The sequence below is a fragment of the Oncorhynchus keta genome, unplaced genomic scaffold, assembly GCF_023373465.1.
Source record: "Oncorhynchus keta strain PuntledgeMale-10-30-2019 unplaced genomic scaffold, Oket_V2 Un_contig_16564_pilon_pilon, whole genome shotgun sequence".
Taxonomy (NCBI): Eukaryota; Metazoa; Chordata; class Actinopteri; order Salmoniformes; family Salmonidae; genus Oncorhynchus; species Oncorhynchus keta.
The window spans coordinates 7,392-32,702 of NW_026279989.1; the positions used below are offsets into that span (position 1 = coordinate 7,392).

The 25,311-nt window shown below is 47.3% G+C and overlaps 1 pseudogene; it reads left to right on the forward strand.

Moving 5' to 3' along the window:
• The first annotated feature begins 5,188 nt into the window (after positions 1-5,188).
• On the forward strand, positions 5,189-21,185 carry LOC127919404 (potassium voltage-gated channel subfamily A member 2-like; annotated as a pseudogene).
• The last annotated feature ends 4,126 nt before the right edge of the window (positions 21,186-25,311 follow it).

A 25,311-nucleotide genomic window follows, 5' to 3' on the forward strand; every position in this document is an offset into this window, starting at 1 on the left:
AAATGCATAACTTAAAAATCATACAATGTGATTTTTCTGGATTTTGGTTTTAGATTCCATCTCTCACAGTTGAAGTGTACCTATGATAAAAATGACAGACCTCTACATGCTTTGTAAGTAGGAAACACTGCTGATTTTGCAGGTTATCAAATACTTGTTCTCCCCACTGTATCTATTTTGTGCAACACTCTTAAGTCTGGCTTAGGGTTTCAAGCTTCAAGTCACATCTCCATCTTAACCAAAAATCTAAGTTAAAAGAAAGGACTAAATAAAATTAAACTTGAAATGCTCTTTACAGTTTTATTTGATTCAGTACCTATTAAACTTAAAATAATTAATTTTAAACTTAGATTGTTGGTTGAAATTGAACCTGAATCCAACAGATTCAATACTGACTTGAAGCTTTAAACAGGACAATATGTATGGTTTATTATTGGTTGAACCCGGGTTGACTTGAAACAATAGCTGTTGATGGCTTCCTAATGCTTTATTATTAGCCTTAATAGAATCATTGATGATATTTGACTTGTAGATAAATGGTCACATTTCATTTGCTCTGTTGAACCTACCCTTTGGATGTCTTTACGAGCAACAGTGAATTTATATAGTTATTAAGAGATCTCCCAGTTATTCTCACCATAACACACGGTAGAAACCAGTGACCAATGTCAAAGCTAAGCTAGGCTTGGTTCAAATCCAGCATGGAAGACCGAAGGGATAGCTGTAGATGCAACATCTCTCCAGTAGGAGGTGCTGTAGAGAGATCAACTGTCAGTAGGTGCTGTAGATACATCATCTCTCAGTAGGAGGTGCTGTACATACATCATCTCTCCAGTTGAAGGTGCTGTAGATGCATCATCTCTCAGTAGGAGGTGCTGTAGATACATCATCTCTCCAGTAAGGTGCTGTAGATACATCATCTCTCCAGTGGAAGGTGCTGTAGATACATCATCTCAGTATGAGTGTTGTAGATACATCATCTCTCCGTGAGAGGTGCTGTACATCATCATCTCTCCAGTTGAAGGTGCTGTAGATACATCATCTCTCCAGTAGAGTGCTGTAGATACATCATCTCTCTAGTAGAGGTGCTGTAGATACGTCATCTCTCCAGTATGAGGTGTTGTAGATACATCATCTCTCTAGTAAGGGTGCTGTACATACATCATCTCTCCAGTAGGAGAGTGCTGTACATACATCATCTCTCAGTAGGAGGTGCTGTGCATACATCATCTCTCCAGTAGGAGGTGCTTGTAGAGAGATCATCTCTCCAGTAGGAGGTGCTGTAGAGAGATCATCTCTCCAATGGAGAATTGCTGTAGATACATCATCTCTCCAGAATGAGGTGTTGTACATACATCATCTCTCCAGTAGGAGGTGCTGTACAGAGATCAACTCTCAGTAGGAGGTGCTGTACATACATCATCTCTCCAGTAGGAGGTGCTGTAGATAGATCATCTCTCAGTAGGAGGTGCTGTAGAGAGATCATCTCTCCAGTAGGAGTGCTGTAGATAGATCATCTCTCCAGTAGGAGGTGCTGTAGATACATCAACTTTCCAGTAGGAGGTGCTGAACATACATCATCTCTCCAGTAGGAGGTGCTTGTAGATGTAGATAGGAGGTGCATAATCAACTCTCCAGTAGGAGATGCTGTAGATACATCAACTCTCCAATAGGAGGTGCTGTAGATAGATCAACTCTCCAGTAAGAGGAGCTGTAGATAGATCAACTCTCCAGTAGGAGGTGCTGTAGATATATCAACTCTCCAGTAGGAGGTGCTGTAGATAGATCAACTCTCCAGTAGGAGGTGCTGTAGATAGATCAACTCTCCAGTAGGAGGTACTGTAGATAGATCAACTCTCCAGTAGGAGGTGCTGTAGATAGATCAACTCTCCAGTAGGAGGTGCTGTAGATAGATCAACTCTCCAGTAAGAGGAGCTGTAGATAGATCAACTCTCCAGTAGGAGATGCTGCCCAGCCTGCTGTGCCCAGTGGATGGTGTGATCCCTCTAAAGGTGTGCATATATTAGGAGGACATTTTGGGACGTTGTTGTTCGTTTTAGACTTTGGTAGGGGCTTTTTCGGTTATTAGGGCAAACAACATTTTTCTTGAGGCAAGCCGACGTCAACGCCCGTTCGTCAGTGATTGGTCAACAGTAGGGATTCTTCAGTAAAGTGTTTGTTGTCATTGAAAGGGACAGGACTAGTTTTCATACACATTTTTTTCATTTAGAAATACTGCACCAATCATCTTAGTTAGATGTAAAATTGCCCGACTAAGATGTCCTCTGCAAAATGAATGACAGAATTCTTGAGTTATTTTAGATTCATTCTAATTTGAGGTACGGAGTCTCAAAAGGGACAAGCGGTTCTATTGTCTCTTTTTTCTCATTTTTCAAGTGAATGTCTTTTAAGGTAGGAGCACACTCGTTGGGTTGGCCCGACTTTTGGCTAGCCGCCAGCTGAACTGACGCCTCAACACAGGCCTGCAGGTGGCAGAACAGTAGTGGTTTAACGACAGAGAGACAGATGCTACAAATCACTGCCATGGTTATTGAGAGCCCTGGCTGGCTGGTCCACTCAAAGCTCATGCATATATTAAACACACGCACTGCTCACGCCTCGGACACGTTTACTGCCACGCACACACACACACACACACACACACACACGCACGCACACGCACACACACGCACGCATGCACACACACACACACACACACACACACACACACACACACACACACACACACACACACACACACACACACACACACACACACACACACACACACACACACGCACTGCTCACGCCTCGGACACGTTTACTGCCACGCACCACACACACACACGCACACACACACGCACGCACGCATGCACACACACACACGCACGACACACACCACGCACGCATGCACACACACACACACACGCACGCACGCACACGCACTGCTCACGCCTCGGACACGTTTACTGCCACGGACACACACACACACGCACACACACACGCACGCACGCACGCATGCACACACACACGCACGCACACACACACACGCACGCATGCACACACACACACACACGCACGCACGCACACACGCACGCACACACACACACGCACACGCACACATAGATGTCCTATACAACAGAGTAAATGTAATGTCGTAGGACAGTAAAAGCAACCATATGGATGACCTCTAACTGTCACACATTCTTTATCATTGCGTGTGATTAATATCCTCTTTAAACAACTCAAGACATAAATAGTTGTCTTTCTTGGCTCAACTATTCTTTAGTTTTAGTGTTGTGTTTTTCGTTCTGATTTTTAGTAGGTTACCATATACAGGTCAACGTGCCATGGAGGTGTCTCTCTTAGAAACAGCATTAACATTAGTTCAACTAGCTGACGATGCAGGATAGACATTTTTACAAATTCTAAGAATAACTCGGGGGAACCGTTTCTGCCTATTCATCCGACGCTTCCCCTTTAATGTGAATATCGAGGAGTGGCGGAGAGGGGAACGGACGGCTCTTTGTATGCGCGACAATGTCCAACTGCAGCCTGTGCGTTTTAGCGCCAACCAGCTGAATGATGGCGAATTGTGAGAGCCGTGAGAGAAACAGAGAGAGAGAAAGAGAGAGAGAGAAACAGACAGACAGTCAGGGGACGGGGTTACATTAGATACATCGTGTCTGTTTAACTTGTAGCGAGCTCCGGAGAGAAAGGGCGGAGAGCAACAAATAAGGATACATTTTCAGTGTTTATGAGGAGGAGACGAGTCAGGACCCCAGCATCAACCACAGCGGAGAGAGCATCGCGGCGGGTCCCCAGTATCAACCCTTCACCAGCCGAGAGAGCATCGAGGCGGAGCACCGCGGCAGGGAGAGCGGCATTAGGGTGATTGCTGCATGTCTTCTCTCTCTGAATGCTGAATGCCTAGAGAGCGGCGAGCTCGACTAACTAGGCTGATTATGACTGAATCGGCAGCTGCTGTGAGCTGCTATGAGCATAGTGCATGGAGCCTGCTGTGTTCTGCCTGTCTATCTGATATGATGAACCGCCCCGGAGAGAGAGAGGTGCCGCGGCAGTAGAGCATGTTGTCAGAGACACCTGCCGCTCCTAACGGGCACTGGCTGGTTCTAGCCTGGTTCTAGCCTGGTTCTGCCACCTGGTTTGTAAGTTCCTCTGCTGCTAATAGAGAACAAACTTTTTCGTTACGGTCAGTAAGACAGACAACAGGATGTTGATGATGATAATAGTAACGGTGATGATGACGATGATGGTGATGATGGTGATGATGATGACGATAGTTTCCTGCGCCCACAGGGCGAACAGGTGTGTGTCTCTCATCACATATATAATATAGCTCTGATGTTTTCATCCCTACTGAAAACACTAACAGAGAACATGAAGGGACTGTGTTCACGGATGATGAAATTCAGACTGAAATGGATCCGATTATCGCTATCATCATTACTTTGTGTATCAATGGCTCTTCCCCATCATATAGATGTGGTAATAGTGGTGCTGAAGAAAGCCAAGCTAATGCATATCATTTTGTGACCACATGGTAAAATAACAACCTTCCATGATCATAAGTTACCTGCGGGCAGTACTACCTGCCCTGTGTCTTCACAGTAAGACCTTCTGTCCATGGATCCATAAACCTACCTGCCGGGCACGCCACTACCCTGCCCTGTGTCTTCACAGTAAGACCTTCTGTCTGTATGCATGGATCTATGATCATAAACCATAGTTACCTGCCGGGGCCATACCATTCTGCTCTGTGTCTTCAAAGTAAGACCTTCTGTCTGTATGCATGGATCTATGATCATAAACCATAGGTACCTGCCGGGTCCGCCACTACCCTGCCCTGTGTCTTCACAGTAAGACCTTCTGTCTGTATGCGTGGATCTATGATCATAAAAACCATAGTTACCTGCCGGGCCGATACTACCCTGCCCTGTGTCTTCACAGTAGACCTTCTGTCTGTATGCATGGATCTATGATCATAAACCATAGTTACCTGCCGGGCCGGCCACTACCCTGCCTGTGTCTTCACAGTAAGACCTTCTGTCTGTATGCGTGGATCTATGATCATAAACCATAGTTACCTGCCGGGCCGACACTACCCTGCCCTGTGTCTTCACAGTAAGACCTTCTGTCTGTATGCATGGATCTATGATCATAAACCATGCTACCTGTCAACCGACACTACCCTGCCCTGTGTCTTCACAGTAAGACCTTCTGTCTGCATGCATGGATCTATGATCATAAACCATAGTTACCTGCCGGGCCGACACTACCCTGCCCTGTGTCTTCACAGTAAGACCTTCTGTCTGTATGCATGGATCTATGATCATAAACCATAGTTACCTGCCGGGCCGCCACTGCCTGCTCTGTGTCTTCACAGTATTGCCCCTACTGCTGTTCAAGGCAGTCATGATGTTCTACAGGACTAGCTACATTGCCTACTGCTGTTCAAGGCAGTCATGATGTTCTGCAGGACTGGCTACATTGCCTACTGCTGTTCAAGGCAGAAAATCAGCGATGTTCTACAGGACTAGCTACATTACCCTACTGCTGTTCAAGGCAGTCATGATGTTCTACAGGACTAGCTACATTACCCTACTGCTGTTCAAGGCAGTCATGATGTTCTACAGGACTAGCTACATTACCCTACTGCTGTTCAAGGCAGTCATGATGTTCTACAGGACTAGCTACATTGCCCTACTGCTGTTCAGGCAGCGTCATGATGTTCTGCAGGACTGCTTACTGCAGGCCACTGGCTACGGCTGCAACACTGCTGTTCAAGGCAGCGTCATGATGTTCTACAGGACTAGCTACATTACCCTACTGCTGTTCAAGGCAGCGTCATGATGTTCTACAGGACTAGCTACATTACCCTACTGCTGTTCAAGGCAGCATCGTGATGTTCTACAGGACAGGGAGAACGGGTGTAAGAGGGGTGTCTCATTCTGCTGATCCCTGCATCTCTGAGCCATATTTTAAGAAGTGCTCTCTTTATGAAAAGTGTCCCTCCCTGCGCACCACCACCGTCACCCCTTCACCTACAGAACGGGTACCAACCGATGGCCGGCAGAGGCAGCACAGGCTGAAGCGGGTGGCGAGGGCTCCAAGGTAGACAGCCCTCCCCCTCCCCGATGGACGGGATACATAGCCGTCTGTCAGCGGGTCAGGCTCCATCGTTACCGTGGGTGTGATACTGGTGTGTATTTCAGGTGGTGGTGTCATACTGGGTGTGTATTTCAGGTGGTGATGTCATACTGGTGTGTATTTCAGGTGGTGATGTCATACTGGTGTGTATTTCAGGTGGTGATGTCATACTGGTGTGTATTTCAGGTGGTGTGATACTGGTGTGTATTTCAGGTGGTGGTGTGATGCTGGTGTGTATTTCAGGTGGTGATGTCATACTGGTGTGTATTTCAGGTGGTGATGTCATACTGGTGTGTATTTCAGGTGGTGCTGTGATGCTGGTGTGTATTTCAGGTAGTGATGTCATACTGGTGTGTATTTCAGGTGGTGCTGTGATGCTGGTGTGTATTTCAGGTGGTGGTGTCATACTGGTGTGTATTTCAGGTGGTGCTGTGATACTGGTGTGTATTTCAGGTGGTGATGTCATACTGGTGTGTATTTCAGGTGGTGCTGTGATACTGTGTGTGTATTTCAGGTGGTGATGTGATACTGGTGTGTATTTCAGGTGGTGTCATACTGGTGTGTATTTCAGGTGGTGATGTCATACTGGTGTGTATTTCAGGTGGTGCTGTGATACTGGTGTGTATTTCAGGTGGTGGTGTCATACTGGTGTGTATTTCAGGTGGTGCTGTGATACTGGTGTGTATTTCAGGTGGTGATGTCATACTGGTGTGTATTTCAGGTGGTGATGTCATACTGTGTGTATTTCAGGTGGTGTCATACTGGTGTGTATTTCAGGTGGTGATGTGATGCTGGTGTGTATTTCAGGTGGTGTCATACTGGTGTGTATTTCAGGTGGTGGTGTGATACTGGTGTGTATTTCAGGGTGGTGGTGTCATACTGGTGTGTATTTCAGGTGGTGATGTGATACTGGTGTGTATTTCAGGTGGAGATGTGATACTGGTGTGTATTTCAGGTGGTGTGATACTGGTGTGTATTTCAGGTGGTGATGTGATACTGGTGTGTATTTCAGGTGGTGGTGTGATACTGGTGTGTATTTCAGGTGGTGCTGTGATGCTGGTGTGTATTTCAGGTGGTGGTGTGATACTGGTGTGTATTTCAGGTGGTGTCATACTGGTGTGTATTTCAGGTGGTGCTGTGATACTGGTGTGTATTTCAGGTGGTGGTGTGATGCTGGTGTGTATTTCAGGTGGTGTCATACTGGGTGTGTATTTCAGGTGGTGCTGTGATACTGGTGTGTATTTCAGGTGGTGATGTCATACTGGTGTGTATTTCAGGTGGTGATGTCATACTGGTGTGTATTTCAGGTGGTGTCATACTGGTGTGTATTTCAGGTGGTGATGTGATACTGGTGTATTTCAGGTGGTGTGATACTGGTGTGTATTTCAGGTGGTGATGTGATACTGGTGTGTATTTCAGGTGGTGATGTCATACTGGTGTGTATTTCAGGTGGTGATGTGATACTGGTGTGTATTTCAGGTGGTGATGTCATACTGGTGTGTATTTCAGGTGGTGATGTCACACTGGTGTGTATTTCAGGTGGTGATGTGATACTGGTGTGTATTTCAGGTGGTGCTGTGATACTGGTGTGTATTTCAGGTGGTGCTGTGATACTGGTGTGTATTTCAGGTGGTGGTGTGATACTGGTGTGTATTTCAGGTGGTGATGTCATGCTGGTGTGTATTTCAGGTGGTGGTGTGATACTGGTGTGTATTTCAGGTGGTGCTGTGATACTGGGTGTGTATTTCCAGGTGGTGGTGTCACACTGGTGTGTATTTCAGGTGGTGATGTGATACTGGTGTATATTTCAGGTGGTGATGTGATACTGGTGTGTATTTCAGGTGGTGATGTCACACTGGTGTGTATTTCAGGTGGAGATGTGATACTGGTGTGTATTTCAGGTGGTGATGTGATACTGGTGTGTATTTCCAGGTGGAGATGTGATACTGGTGTGTATTTCAGGTGGAGATGTCATACTGGTGTGTATTTCAGGTGGTGGTGTCATACTGGTGTGTATTTCAGGTGGTGATGTGATACTGGTGTGTATTTCAGGTGGTGATGTGATACTGTGTGTATTTCAGGTGGTGATGTCATACTGGTGTGTATTTCAGGTGGTGATGTGATACTGGTGTATATTTCAGGTGGTGATGTCATACTGGTGTGTATTTCAGGTGGTGGTGTGATACTGGTGTGTATTTCAGGTGGTGGTGTCATACTGGTGTGTATTTCAGGTGGTGTGATACTGGTGTGTATTTCAGGTGGTGATGTCACACTGGTGTGTATTTCAGGTGGTGGTGTGATACTGGTGTGTATTTCAGGTGGTGGTGTCATACTGGTGTCCATTTCAGGTGGTGTGATACTGGTGTGTATTTCAGGTGGTGGTGTGATACTGGTGTGTATTTCAGGTGGTGGTGTCATACTGGTGTCCATTCCAGGTGGTGTGATACTGGTGTGTATTTCAGGTGGTGGTGTCATACTGGTGTGTATTTCAGGTGGTGGTGTCATACTGGTGTGTATTTCAGGTGGTGGTGTCATACTGGTGTGTATTTCAGGTGGTGATGTGATACTGGTGTGTATTTCAGGTGGTGATGTCATACTGGTGTGTATTTCAGGTGGTGCTGTGATACTGGTGTGTATTTCAGGTGGTGATGTGATACTGGTGTGTATTTCAGGTGGTGCTGTGATACTGGTGTGTATTTCAGGTGGTGATGTCATACTGGTGTGTATTTCAGGTGGTGGTGTGATACTGGTGTGTATTTCAGGTGGTGATGTGATACTGGTGTGTATTTCAGGTGGTGGTGTCATACTGGTGTGTATTTCAGGTGGTGATGTGATACTGGTGTGTATTTCAGGTGGTGATGTGATACTGGTGTGTATTTCAGGTGGTGATGTGATACTGGTGTGTATTTCAGGTGGTGATGTGATACTGGTGTGTATTTCAGGTGGTGATGTGATACTGGTGTGTATTTCAGGTGGTGGTGTGATACTGGTGTGTATTTCAGGTGGTGCTGTGATACTGGTGTGTATTTCAGGTGGTGGTGTCATACTGGTGTGTATTTCAGGTGGTGCTGTGATACTGGTGTGTATTTCAGGTGGTGATGTGATACTGGTGTGTATTTCAGGTGGTGATGTGATACTGGTGTGTATTTCAGGTGGTGATGTGATACTGGTGTGTATTTCAGGTGGTGATGTCATACTGGTGTGTATTTCAGGTGGTGCTGTGATACTGGTGTGTATTTCAGGTGGTGATGTCATACTGGTGTGTATTTCAGGTGGTGCTGTGATACTGGTGTGTATTTCAGGTGGTGGTGTGATACTGGTGTGTATTTCAGGTGGTGATGTGATACTGGTGTGTATTTCAGGTGGTGTCATACTGGTGTGTATTTCAGGTGGTGATGTGATACTGGTGTGTATTTCAGGTGGTGATGTCATACTGGTGTGTATTTCAGGTGGTGGTGTGATACTGGTGTGTATTTCAGGTGGTGGTGTGATACTGGTGTGTATTTCAGGTGGTGCTGTGATACTGGTGTGTATTTCAGGTGGTGATGTGATACTGGTGTGTATTTCAGGTGGTGATGTCATACTGGTGTGTATTTCAGGTGGTGGTGTGATACTGGTGTGTATTTCAGGTGGTGATGTCATACTGGTGTGTATTTCAGGTGGTGCTGTGATACTGGTGTGTATTTCAGGTGGTGGTGTGATACTGGTGTGTATTTCAGGTGGTGATGTGATACTGGTGTGTATTTCAGGTGGTGATGTCATACTGGTGTGTATTTCAGGTGGTGGTGTGATACTGGTGTGTATTTCAGGTGGTGATGTCATACTGGTGTGTATTTCAGGTGGTGGTGTGATACTGGTGTGTATTTCAGGTGGTGGTGTGATACTGGTGTGTATTTCAGGTGGTGGTGTCATACTGGTGTGTATTTCAGGTGGTGATGTCATACTGGTGTGTATTTCAGGTGGTGGTGTGATACTGGGTGTGTATTTCAGGTGGTGATGTCATACTGGTGTGTATTTCAGGTGGTGATGTCATACTGGTGTGTATTTCAGGTGGTGATGTCATACTGGTGTGTATTTCAGGTGGTGATGTCATACTGGTGTGTATTTCAGGTGGTGGTGTGATACTGGTGTGTATTTCAGGTGGTGGTGTGATACTGGTGTGTATTTCAGGTGGTGATGTGATACTGGTGTGTATTTCAGGTGGTGCTGTGATACTGGTGTGTATTTCAGGTGGTGGTGTGATACTGGTGTGTATTTCAGGTGGTGGTGTGATACTGGTGTGTATTTCAGGTGGTGATGTGATACTGGTGTGTATTTCAGGTGGTGATGTGATACTGGTGTGTATTTCAGGTGGTGGTGTCATACTGGTGTCTATTTCAGGTGGTGTGATACTGGTGTGTATTTCAGGTGGTGGTGTGATACTGGTGTGTATTTCAGGTGGTGGTGTCATACTGGTGTCTATTTCAGGTGGTGTGATACTGGTGTGTATTTCAGGTGGTGCTGTGATACTGGTGTGTATTTCAGGTGGTGGTGTGATACTGGTGTGTATTTCAGGTGGTGGTGTGATACTGGTGTATTTCAGGTGGTGGTGTGATACTGGTGTGTATTTCAGGTGGTGGTGTGATACTGGTGTGTATTTCAGGTGGTGATGTGATACTGGTGTGTATTTCAGGTGGTGATGTGATACTGGTGTGTATTTCAGGTGGTGCTGTGATACTGGTGTGTATTTCAGGTGGTGCTGTGATACTGGTGTGTATTTCAGGTGGTGCTGTGATACTGGTGTGTATTTCAGGTGGTGGTGTGATACTGGTGTGTATTTCAGGTGGTGATGTCATACTGGTGTGTATTTCAGGTGGTGATGTGATACTGGTGTGTATTTCAGGTGGTGCTGTGATACTGGTGTGTATTTCAGGTGGTGCTGTGATACTGGTGTGTATTTCAGGTGGTGCTGTGATACTGGTGTGTATTTCAGGTGGTGGTGTGATACTGGTGTGTATTTCAGGTGGTGATGTGATACTGGTGTGTATTTCAGGTGGTGCTGTGATACTGGTGTGTATTTCAGGTGGTGGTGTCATACTGGTGTGTATTTCAGGTGGTGGTGTGATACTGGTGTGTATTTCAGGTGGTGATGTGATACTGGTGTGTATTTCAGGTGGTGATGTGATACTGGTGTGTATGTTAGGTGGTGATTTATACATGTTATTTTATTTATTTACATTTTATTACTAACGTGTATTTATTTTTATACTATTTAAACTGGTTGTCCTTAGAGAGACGTTTTATGTCTCTATTTGGTTAGGTCAGGGTGTGATGTGGGGTGGGCATTCTAATGTTTTCTTTTCTATGATTTTGTATTTCTATGTTTTGGCCGGGTATGGTTCTCAATCAGGGACAGCTGTCTATCGTTGTCTCTGATTGGTAACCATACTTAGGCAGCCATTTCCCTCCTTTCAGTGTGGGTAGTTGTCTTTTAGCCCTGTAAGCTTCACAGCTGTTTCTTGTTTGTTGGCGGTATTTATTAAAATAAAAGGAAAATGTACGTTCACCACTCTGGTCCCTTCTTTCGCCGGCCGTGACACTGGTAAAGGTGATATAATATTAGTGTGTCAGCCTGTGATTCATAAACCATCGAGGATAATTCTGAACCAATTTGTCTCTGATTTAATATTTCATTCAGACTTCTTCAATAATGCAGACCCAGCTCCTCTCGGTTGCTACAGACAGTCCTTTAACAGATCAAATATTACCAATCTGCTCCCATTATGGAAAATAGACACCAAGTTTGTCCCAAATGGCACCCCATTCCCTATAGTGCACTACTTTTGACCAGGGCCCATATGGCTGTTGTCAGAAGTAGTGCACTACTTTTGACCTGGGCCCATATGGCTGTTGTCAGAAGTAGTGCACTACTTTTGACCAGGGCCCATATGGCTGTTGTCAGAAGTAGTGCACTACTTTTGACCAGGGCCCATATGGCTGTTGTCAGAAGTAGTGCACTAGGTGGGGAATAGGGTGCCAGTTGAGGATGGACACATCAACAACTGCATGCTTCCCCTCTCTGCAGCATTTAGAGAACCATCTCAGACCTTGGATAGATGTGGTAATTGGAGACTAATGTATTGGCTGCATCCCAAATGGCTCCCTTAGTCCACTACTTTTGACCTGGGTTATACCTATTGGCCCTACCCTATGGGCCCTGGTCAAAAGTAGTGCACTATATAGGGAATAGGGTGCCATTTCAGGATGCAGACAAAGTGTATCTATCACGTAGAGATTGTATGGAATGGATGGAGTTCTCAGCGTCTAATCAGGTTATTCTGGTGGTCTTATTGGCCTATAAGAGAGATGATTCGGTCGGACTGGGGATACTATTGATCAGTGGCTCGTATGAAAGAGAAACTCATTACCAGTAATCACTTATACAAGCAGACAGGATGGCGTCGTCACATTATTCACAATGTAGAGACGATCCCCAAAAACATCTGATAACATAACATGGAGCATGTCCGTGTAAAGTGCTTTTCAGTCCAGGACTGGGTGTGGTGGTGTCCGTTGAAGTGACGTGATTCACCGTTTTTATGTTGTGTTTGTCAATTTGTGAGTCATATCTAACCATCCTATTATCTTATCCTGTTTTATCATCAAATCCTATCATCCAATCCTATCATCCAATGCTATCATCCTATCCTATCATCATATCCTAAAGTCCTATTTTATCATCCAATCCCATCATCCTATCTTATCATCCTATCATCCAATCCTCATATCCTATCATCCTATTTTATCATCTTATCATCATATCCTATCATCATATCATCATATCCTATCATCCTATCATCATATCATATCATCCTATCCTATCATCATATCCTATCATCCTATCATCCTATCATCCTATCTTATCATCCTATCTTATCATCCTATCCTATCATCATATCCTATCATCATATCCTATCATCATATCCTAAAGTCCTATTTTATCATCCAATCCCATCATCCTATCTTATCATCCTATCATCCAATCCTCATATCCTATCATCCTATTTTATCATCTTATCATCATATCTTATCATCCTATCATCCTATCTTATCATCCTATCTTATCATCCTATCTTATCATCCTATCCTATCATCATATCCTATCATCCTATCTTATCATCCTATCATCCAATCCTCATATCCTATAATCCTATTTTATCATCTTATCATCATATCTTATCATCCTATCATCCTATCCTATCATCATATCATCATATCACATCATCATATCCTATCATCATATCCTATCATCATATCCTATCATCATATCCTATCATCATATCCTATCATCATATCCTATCATCATATCCTATCATCATATCCTATCATCATATCCTATCATCATATCCTATCATCATATATCACATCATCATATCTTATCATCCTATCTATCCTATCCTATCATCATATCATCATATCACATCATCATATCCTATCATCATATCTATCATCCTATCCTATCATCATATCCTATCATCATATCCTATCATCATATCCTATCATCATATCCTATCATCATATCACATCATCCTATCCTATCATCATATCCTATCATCCTATCCTATCATCATATCCTATCATCATATCTTATCATCCTATCCTATCATCATATCCTATCATCATATCTTATCATCCTATCCTATCATCATATCACATCATCCTATCCTATCATCATATCCTATCATCCTATCCTATCATCATATCCTATCATCCTATCCTATCATCATATCCTATCATCATATCACATCATCCTATCCTATCATCATATCCTATCATCATATCTTATCATCCTATCCTATCATCATATCCTATCATCATATCTTATCATCCTATCCTATCATCATATCACATCATCCTATCCTATCATCATATCCTATCATCCTATCCCATCATCCTATCCTATCATCATATCCTATCATCATATCTTATCATCCTATCCTATCATCATATCTTATCATCATATCATATCATCATATAACCCTATCATCCTATCCTATAAACCTGTCATTTTATCCTATCACCATATCATCCCAACCTATCATCCCTTCTGACCTCTCCCTCTCCCTGTCTTAACGCTGCAGGCTCCGTCCTCTTCCTCCACCATGACGGGCTACAGGTGACCTGGGGACCAGGCGGCGGCCCATCCCGGTGACCCGTACGAGCCAGAACCGGACTACGAGTGCTGTGAGCGCGTGGTCGTCAACATCTCTGGGCTGAATCGAGACTCAACTGAAGACCCTCTCCCAGTTCCCTGAGACCCTGCTGGGGACCCCTTTAGTAATATTGGTTATACTGTATGTTAAAGAAGAGAATGAGGTGACTATAGTCCTTTAGTAATATTGGTTATACTGTATGTTAACTCCTAGAAGAGAATGAGGTGACTATAGTCCTTTAGTAATATTGGTTATACTGTATGTTAACTCCTAGAAGAGAATGAGGTTAGATAGTACTCTTATACTGATAACTCTTTAATAAGGTTGAATATTGTAATTTCTTTCTGCTTGTATCTACTACTGACATTGAGGGCTCTTTTCATTCCGTTTAGCAGAAATTGGATGCGTGATTGGAATTTAAAAGCAATGTTCCTGTTGTTAGTGGCGACTGCGTTCACAGTAAACACTGAAAATGTTTGCTCAACCCGAAATTACCTTTCCATTTCTATGTCGTAATCGGTAATACTTCAGCAATAAAATCTATGAAGTATTAGAACATCATTCAACACCCCCCCCCTCTCTTTCTCCAGGTACTTTGACCCTCTGAGGAACGAGTATTTCTTCGACAGGAACCGGCCCAGCTTCGACGCCATCCTCTACTACTACCAGTCAGGAGGGAGACTCGTCGGCCGGTGAACGTCACTCTTGACATCTTCTCTGAGGAGATCCGCTTCTACGAGCTGGGAGAGGAGGCCATCGAGATCTTCAGGGAGGATGAGGGCTTCATCAAGGAGGAAGAGCGACCTCTTCCAGAGAACGAGTTCCAGAGACAGGTACATTCTAATGATGTATGCTTTTTGTTTGTGTTTTTATTTTTAGGCTGCAGTTACAATTTGAAAAGACATTTTAGCTGCTTGCAACTGAGTTGCTTCTTGATTGCTCCTCCCACCCCGTACCCCCTGAACCTCTCTCCCAACCCGTACCCCTGAACCTCTCCCACCCCGTACCCCCTGAACCTCTCTCCCACCCGTACCCCTGAACCTCTCTCCACCCCGTACCCCTGAACCTCTCTCCCACCCCGTACCCCTGAACCTCTCTCCCACCCCGTACGCCTGAACCTCTCTCCCACCCCGTGCCCCTGAACCTCTCTCCCACCCCGTACCCCTGAACCTCTCTCCCACCCCGTAACCTGAACCTCCCTCCCACCCCGTACCCCCCTGAACCTCTCTCCCACCCCATTAATCCTGAACCTCTCCCACCCCGTACCCCTGAACCTCTCTCCCACCCCGTACCCCTGAACCTCTCTCCCACCCCATTAATCCTGAACCTCTCTCCCACCCCGTACCCCTGAACTCTCTCCCACCCCGTACCCCTGAACCTCTCTCCCACCCCATTAATCCCTGAACCTCTCTCCCACCCCGTACCCCCTGAACCTCTCTCCCACCCCGTGCCCCTGAACCCTCTCTCCCACCCCGTACCCCTGAACCTCTCTCTACCCCGTACCCCCTGAACCTGTCTCCTACCCCGTACCCCCTGAACCTCTCTCCCACCCCGTACCCCCTGAACCTCTCTCCCACCCCGTACCCCTGAACCTCTCTCCCACCCCATTAATCCTGAACCTCTCTCCACCCCCGTGCCCCCTGAACCTCTCTCCCACCCCGTACCCCTGAACCTCTCTCCCACCCCATTAATCCCTGAACCTCTCTCCCACCCCGTACCCCCTGAACCTCTCTCCCACCCCGTACCCCTGAACCTCTCTCCCACCCCGTACCCCTGAACCCTCTCTCCTACCCCCGTACCCCCTGAACCTCTCTCCACCCCGTACCCGCTGAACCTGTCTCCTACCCCGTACCCCTGAACCTCTCTCCCACCCCGTACCCCCTGAACCTCTCTCCCACCCCGTACCCCTGAACCTCTCTCCCACCCCGTACCCCCTGAACCTCTCTCCCACCCCGTACCCCCTGAACCTCTCTCCCACCCCGTACCCCCTGAACCTCTCTCCCACCCCATTAATCCCTGAACCTCTCTCCCACCCCGTACCCCTGAACCTCTCTCCTACCCCGTACCCTCGGAACCTCTCTTCCACCCGTGCCCCCCTGAACCTCTCTCCCACCCCGTACCCCTGAACCTCTCTCCCACCCCGTACCCCTGAACCTCTCTCCCACCCCGTACCCCTGAACCTCTCTCCCACCCCGTACCCCTGAACCTCTCTCCCACCCCGTACCCCCTGAACCTCTCTCCCACCCCACCCCCTGAACCTCTCTCCCACCCCGTACCCCCTGAACCTCTCTCCTACCCCGTACCCCTGAACCTCTCTCCCACCCCGTACCCCCTGAACCTCTCTCCCACCCATTACCCCCTGAACCTCTCTCCTACCCCGTACCCCTGAACCTCTCTCCCATCCCGTGCCCCTGAACCTCTCTCCCACCCCATACCCCTGAACCTCTCTCCCACCCCGTACCCCTGAACCTCTCTCCCACCCCATACCCCTGAACCTCCCTCCCCAACTCATCTGAAACTTGGTTACGTCCAGTTGAAACCAGTGAATCAAAACAAATGCTTTGTCAAATGATGAATTTGAAGGTTGGAAACTCCAGTCATTTCAACACAGCTGTCAGTGCTGCTGAACAGTGGTCAAGGTGAACATAAGAGACCCGAACGGGACCTGAATAAATAAATAGTGGCATCAGGACTAGTTAAGGTTCATGTCCATTAGGACTAGTTAATGTTAATGTCCATCAGGACTAGTTAAGGTTCATGTCCATCAGGACTAGTTAAGGTTCATGTCCATCAGGACTAGTTAAAGTTCATGTCCATCAGGACTAGTTAAGGTTCATGTCCATCAGGACTAGTTAAGGTTCATGTCCATCAGGACTAGTTAAGGTTCATGTCCATCAGGACTAGTTAAGGTTCATGTCCATCAGGACTAGATAAGGTTCATGTCCATCAGGACTAGATAAGGTTCATGTCCATCAGGACTAGTTAAGGTTCATGTCCATCAGGACTAGTTAAGGTTCATGTCCATCAGGACTAGTTAAGGTTCATGTCCATCAGGACTAGATAAGGTTCATGTCCATCAGGACTAGATAAGGTTCATGTCCATCAGGACTAGATAAGGTTCATGTCCATCAGGACTAGTTAAGGTTCATGTCCATCAGGACTAGTTAAGGTTCATGTCCATCAGGACTAGTTAAGGTTCATGTCCATCAGGACTAGTTAAGGTTCATGTCCATCGGGACTAGTTAAGGTTCATGTCCATCAGGACTAGTTAAGGTTCATGTCCATCAGGACTAGTTAAGGTTCATGTCCATCAGGACTAGTTAAGGTTCATGTCCATCAGGACTAGTTAAGGTTCATGTCCATCAGGACTAGTTAAGGTTCATGTCCATCAGGACTAGTTAAGGTTCATGTCCATCAGGACTAGTTAAGGTTCATGTCCATCAGGACTAGTTAAGGTTCATGTCCATCAGGACTAGTTAAGGTTCATGTCCATCAGGACTAGTTAAGGTTCATGTCCATCAGGACTAGTTAAGGTTCATGTCCATCAGGACTAGTTAAGGTTCATGTCCATCAGGACTAGTTAAGGTTCATGTCCATCAGGACTAGTTAAGGTTCATGTCCATCAGGACTAGTTAAGGTTCATGTCCATCAGGACTAGTTAAGGTTCATGTCCATCAGGACTAGTTAAGGTTCATGTCCATCAGGACTAGTTAAGGTTCATGTCCATCAGGACTAGTTAAGGTTCATGTCCATCAGGACTAGTTAAGGTTCATGTCCATCAGGACTAGTTAAGGTTCATGTCCATCAGGACTAGTTAAGGTTCATGTCCATCAGGACTAGTTAAGGTTCATGTCCATCAGGACTAGTTAAGGTTCATGTCCATCAGGACTAGTTAAGGTTCATGTCCATCAGGACTAGTTAAGGTTCATGTCCATCAGGACTAGTTAAGGTTCATGTCCATCAGGACTAGTTAAGGTTCATGTCCATCAGGACTAGTTAAGGTTCATGTCCATCAGGACTAGTTAAGGTTCATGTCCATCAGGACTAGTTAAGGTTCATGTCCATCAGGACTAGATAAGGTTCATGTCCATCAGGACTAGTTAAGGTTCATGTCCATCAGGACTAGTTAAGGTTCATGTCCATCAGGACTAGTTAAGGTTCATGTCCATCAGGACTAGTTAAGGTTCATGTCCATCAGGACTAGTTAAGGTTCATGTCCATCAGGACTAGTTAAGGTTCATGTCCATCAGGACTAGTTAAGGTTCATGTCCATCAGGACTAGTTAAGGTTCATGTCCATCAGGACTAGTTAAGGTTCATGTCCATCAGGACTAGTTAAGTTTCATGTCCATCAGGACTAGTTAAGGTTCATGTCCATCAGGACTAGTTAAGGTTCATGTCCATCAGGACTAGTTAAGGTTCATGTCCATCAGGACTAGTTAAGGTTCATGTCCATCAGGACTAGTTAAGGTTCATGTCCATCAGGACTAGTTAAGGTTCATGTCCATCAGGACTAGTTAAGGTTCATGTCCATCAGGACTAGTTAAGGTTCATGTCCATCAGGACTAGTTAAGGTTCATGTCCATCAGGACTAGTTAAGGTTCATGTCCATCAGGACTAGTTAAGGTTCATGTCCATCAGGACTAGTTAAGGTTCATGTCCATCAGGACTAGTTAAGGTTCATGTCCATCAGGACTAGTTAAGGTTCATGTCCATCAGGTCTAGTTAAGGTTCATGTCCATCAGGTCTAGTTAAGGTTCATGTCCATCAGGACTAGTTAAGGTTCATGTCCATCAGGACTAGTTAAGGTTCATGTCCATCAGGACTAGTTAAGGTTCATGTCCATCAGGACTAGTTAAGGTTCATGTCCATCAGGACTAGTTAAGGTTCATGTCCATCAGGACTAGTTAAGGTTCATGTCCATCAGGACTAGTTAAGGTTCATGTCCATCAGGACTAGATAAGGTTCATGTCCATCAGGACTAGTTAAGGTTCATGTCCATCAGGACTAGTTAAGGTTCATGTCCATCAGGACTAGTTAAGGTTCATGTCCATCAGGACTAGATAAGGTTCATGTCCATCAGGACTAGATAAGGTTCATGTCCATTAGGACTAGTAAAGGTTTATGTCACACATTTTAGTGTCTAGTTAACCTAAACTGTTAACATCAAGTACATCTCAGAGACTATTTGCTGTCTGCTGTAACATTTTATGAATAAAAACATTGACCTTTGACCTTTAACAGGTGTGGCTGCTGTTCGAGTATCCCGAGAGTTCCGGCGCGGCCCGTATCATCGCCATCATCAGCGTCATGGTGATCCTGATCTCTATCGTGTCCTTCTGCCTGGAGACACTCCCGTGTTCGAACGACGAAGAGGACGATGGCAACAAGGTGTTCCAGCCCTTCAACAACTCCACCTCTTCCTACACGTCTTCCTACTTCACTGATCCCTTCTTCATCCTGGAGACGCTCTGCATCATCTGGTTCTCCTTTGAGTTCCTCGTCCGCTTCTTGGCGTGTCCTAGTAAAGCCGGGTTCTTCGGTAACATTATGAATATCATCGATATTGTGGCGATTATTCCATATTTCATCACGTTGGGCACAGAGCTGGCAGAGAAACCGGAGGACGGGCAGGCTGGGCAGCAGGCCATGTCCCTCGCCATCCTCAGGGTCATCCGTCTAGTCAGGGTGTTCAGGATCTTCAAGCTGTCCAGACACTCCAAGGGGCTCCAGATCCTGGGCCAGACACTGAAGGCCAGCATGCGGGAGCTGGGTCTGCTCATCTTCTTCCTCTTCATCGGAGTCATCCTCTTCTCCAGCGCTGTCTACTTCGCCGAGGCCGACGAGGCGGACTCACAGTTCAGCAGCATCCCAGAAGCCTTCTGGTGGGCCGTAGTCTCTATGACCACCGTCGGCTACGCGACATGGTGCCCACCACCATCGGCGGGAAGATCGTGGGCTCTCTCTGCGCCATCGCTGGCGTGCTGACCATCGCCCTGCCCGTCCCCGTCATCGTGTCCAACTTCAACTACTTCTACCACCGAGAGACGGAGGGCGGAGCAGGCGCAGTACCTGAACACTCCCGTTGCCCCCAAGGCCGACTCAGCCGAGGACCTGAAGAAGAGCGGCCGCAGCGGGGTGGATCCACCCTCAGTAAGTCAGACTACATGGAGATACAGGAGGCTGCACTGAACCACAGCACTGAGGACTTCAGAGCAGAGAGCCTCAAGACAGGAAACTGCACCCTGTTGGCTAATGCAAATCAGCAAGCTAATTCTAACACAGTGGCTAACACCAACTACGTCAACGTCACCAAGATGAGAACGGATGTATAGCCTCCTTCAGGCGTTACCACAGTGACTTCCTTGGCTGTAGAGGTGCAGGGGGACTGGAAGGAAAGAGTAGAGTGGGGAGAAGACTGAGGAAAAACCCCTCCTCTCTGATGTTGAAAAGGCTTGGACTCCCTACTGTGGGAGTACAGAATGGATCACATAAACTCTGGTAAGAGCAGAGATCCGGCATCTCATTCCCCCCAAAACAGATCTGTTCCTAACTCAACCCCTTGCCCTTCCTTCTCCTGTTGGGAGTTGAAGCGTCCGTTCGGTGACTGCATGGCGTTAGTCTGGGCTTTGTCACTGTTCAGCTGTCCAGTAGTCGTCTATAGGCTCAGCTCTGCTCGCTGCAGTAGTCCAATAGTAGCCAAACTGCCCACTGGTACTAGACAATATAAACACACTGACAGGAAAACGAGACCACACCCTTATCTTGTTCCACACTCTGCTCAAACTGCCCGCTGGTACCGTCAGCACAGATCTAGCATCAGCCTGCCTGAACAAATCCGAGCCGTAACCAGTAGGAGATATACTGAAAAACTGAACTCAGATCAGCGTCTCATCTTATAACTACTTAGCTCTAACTGCCAGCCTATAGGAGCTTCTTAACTTCCTCTCTCCCACCCCGTACCCCCCTGAATCTCTCTCCTACCCCGTACCTCCTGAATCTCTCTCCCACCCCGTACCCCTGAACCTCTCTCCCACCCCGTACCCCTGAACCTCTCTCCCACCCCGTACCCCTGAACCTCTCTCCCACCCCGTACCCCCTGAACCTCTCTCTCCCACCCCGTACCCCCTGAACCTCTCCCACCCCGTACCCCTGAACCTCTTTCCCACCCGTACCCCTGAACCTCTCTCCCACCCCGTACCCCTGAACCTCTCTCCCACCCCGTACCCCTGAACCTCTCTCCCACCCCACCCCTGAACCTCTCTACCCCTCCCACCCCATACCCTGAACCTCTCTCCCACCCCATTAACCCCTGAACCTCTCTCCACCCCATTAACCCTGAACCTCTCTCCCACCCCTTTACCCCCTGAACCTCTCTCCCACCCCGTACCCCTGAACCTCTCTCCCACCCCATTAATCCCTGAACCTCTCTCCCACCCCGTACCCCTGAATCTCTCTCCTACCCCGTACCCCCTGAACCTCTCTCCCAACCCATACCCCTGAACCTCTCTCCCACCCCATACCCCCTGAACCTCTCTCCCACCCCGTACCCCTGAATCTCTCTCCCACCCCGTACCCCTGAACCTCTCTCCCACCCCGTGCCCCCTGAACCTCTCTCCCACCCTGTACCCCCTGAACCTCTCTCCCACCCTGTACCCCTGAACCTCTCTCCACCCCGTACCCCCTGAACCTCTCTCCCACCCTGTACCCCCTGAACCTCTCTCCCACCCCGTACCCCTGAACCTCTCTCCCACCCCGTGCCCCTGAACCTCTCTCCCACCCCGTAACCCTGAACCTCTCTCCCACCCCGTACCCCCTGAACCTCTCTCCCACCCCGTGCCCCCTGAACCTCTCCCCCCCCCGTACCCCCTGAACCTCTCTCCCACCCCCGTACCCCTGAACCTCTCTCCCACCCCGTACCCCCTGACCTCTCTCCCACCCCGCACCCCCTGATCTCTCTCCCACCCCGTAACCCTGAACCTCTCTCCCACCCCGTACCCCTGACCTCTCTCCCACCCCGTACCCCCTGAACCTCTCCCACCCCGTACCCCCTGAACCTCTCTCCCACCCCGTACCCCTGAACCTCTCTCCCACCCCATTAACCCCTGAACCTCTCTCCCACCCCGTACCCCCTGAACCTCTCCCACCCCGTACCCCTGACTCTCTCCCACCCCGTACCCCTGATCTCTCCCACCCCGTACCCCCTGAACCTCTCTCCCACCCCGTACCCCCTGAACCTCTCTCCCACCCCATTAATCCCTGAACCTCTCTCCCACCCCTGTACCCCCTGAACCTCTCTCCCACCCCAGTACCCCCTGAACCTCTCTCCCACCCCTGAACCTCTCTCCCACCCCATTAATCCCTGAACCTCTCTCCCCCCCGTACCCCTGATCCTCTCTCCCATCCCGTACCCCTGAACCTCTCTCCCACCCCGTACCCCTGAACCTCTCTCCCCACCCCACCCCTGTACCTCCCCTGAACCTCTCTCCCACCCCGTACCCCCTGAACCTCTCTCCCACCCCGTACCCCTGAACCTCTCTCCCACCCCGTACCCCTGAACCTCTCTCCCACCCCATACCCCCTGAACCTCTCTCCCACCCCGTACCCCTGAACCTCTCTCCCACCCCATACCCCTGACCTCTCTACCACCCCGTACCCCCTGAACCTCTCTCCCACCCCATACCCCCTGATCTCTCTCCACCCCGTACCCCTGAATCTCTCTCCCACCCCGTACCCCTGAACCTCTCTCCCACCCCGTACCCCTGAACCTCAACTATGTGGACGTTATTTCACCTCAGAAGAATGTAATAGGTATTTCATCAATGTGCTTAATGCCCTGTCAGCTCTCTGGGCTCTAGCAGTCCCTGCCAGCCCATTGCAGTACTTCAACCTAGGAACCGTCTCTTTATTTCATGTGTCTTCAGAAACTCCATGACAGTGGATATGGATGTAAACTACCCCCACATCTCCTCTATCTCTCTCTAGCTGAGTCCTTGATAGAGGGCTGGCTGCAAAGGGGTGGTGGTGGTGGGGGGATCTTAGAGCAGAGTGAATGTCTTGTATTTATTCATGTGTGTACATATTATTGGTCGTTATTTATTTTTATATCCCTGCGGTGCGGGTCTGAATGTGTGTTTTTGGCTTGCGGTGGGTCCAGATCCCATCTGTTCTGGGTGGGAGAGAGAGGCCCAAACTGAAGAACAAAAAAACTTAAATGTCTTCCTATAAGGGTTACTACTACTGCCTATGTTTTCCCTCATACCTCCATATCTCCACCGCATCCAACCTCTCTCTCTCTCCCTCTCTCTCTCTCTCTCTCTCTCTCTCCTCTCTCTCCCTCTCCCTCTCTCCCTCTCTCCCTCTCTCCCTCTCTCCCTCTCTCCCTCTCCCCCTCTCTCCCTCTCCCTCCTTCTTCCCCTCTGGACACTTAAAAGAATAATGTTCAGTTCTGCTCCACTCAGTCATAGTGATGGCTTCCACCCCAGTCATAGTGACACTGCCCAGTCAAGTGATGGCTGCCCACTGAATAATGGCTGCTCCACTGCCCAGTCATAGTGATGGCTGCTCCACTGCCCAGTGATAGTGATGGCTGCTCCACTGCCCAGTGATAGTGATGGCTGCTCCACTACCCAGTGATAGTGATGGCTGCTCCACTGCCCAGTGATAGTGATGGCTGCTCCACTGCCCAGTGATAGTGATGGCTGCTCCACTGCCCAGTGATAGTGATGGCTGCTCCACTGCCCAGTGATAGTGATGGCTGCTCCACTGCCCAGTGATAGTGGAAGCTGTCCTGTCTTCTTCTCTACTTCATAACATTCCATGTTGGTGACGGACCGCTGTGTTCTGTCTACTGGACCAAGCACTAGTTCTAGAAGCACTAACCCGCTGTGTTCTGTCTACTGGACCAAGCACTAGTTCTAGAAGCACTAACCCGCTGTGTTCTGTCTACTGGACCAAGCACTAGTTCTAGAAGCACTAACCCGCTGTGTTCTGTCTACTGGACCAAGCACTAGTTCTAGAAGCACTAACCCGCTGTGTTCTGTCTACTGGACCAAGCACTAGTTCTAGAAGCACTAACCCGCTGTGTTCTGTCTACTGGACCAAGCACTAGTTCTAGAAGCACTAACCCGCTGTGGGGTGTTCCAAATGGCATAATTTTCCCTCTATAGTGTACCACTTTTAACCTGTGCCCCTATGCACTGTATAGGAAACGTGGTGTATTTGGGACATACACATGGGGGTCTTAATGACATCCGTTTTATGTTTTCTGTCATCAACTCTGGGACTAAAACAGCTGATATAGGGACTAAAACAGCTGATATAGGGACTAAAACAGATGATTTAGGGACTAAAACAGATGATAAATGGACTAAAACAGCTGATATAGGGACTAAAACAGCTAATATAGGGACTAAAACAGCTGATAGGGATTAAAACAGCTGATAAATGGACTAAAACAGCTGATAAATGGACTAAAACAGCTGATATAGGGACTAAAACAGCTGATATAGGGACTAAAACAGCTGATAAATGGACTAAAACAGCTGATATAGGGACTAAAACAGCTGATATAGGGACTAAAACAGCTGATATAGGGACTAAAACAGCTGATATGGACTAAAACAGCTGATATAGGGACTAAAACAGCTGATATAGGGACTAAAACAGCTGGATATATGGACTAAAACAGCTGATAAATGGACTAAAACAGCTGATAAATGGACTAAAACACTGAAAATGGACTAAAACAGCTGATATAGGGACTAAAACAGCTGATATAGGGGACTAAAACAGCTGATATATGGACTAAAACAGCTGATAAATGACTAAAACAGCTGATATATGGACTAAAACAGCTGATAAAGGGACTAAAACAGCTGATAAATGGACTAAAACAGCTGATATAGGGACTAAAACAGCTGATATAGGGACTAAAACAGCTAGGGACT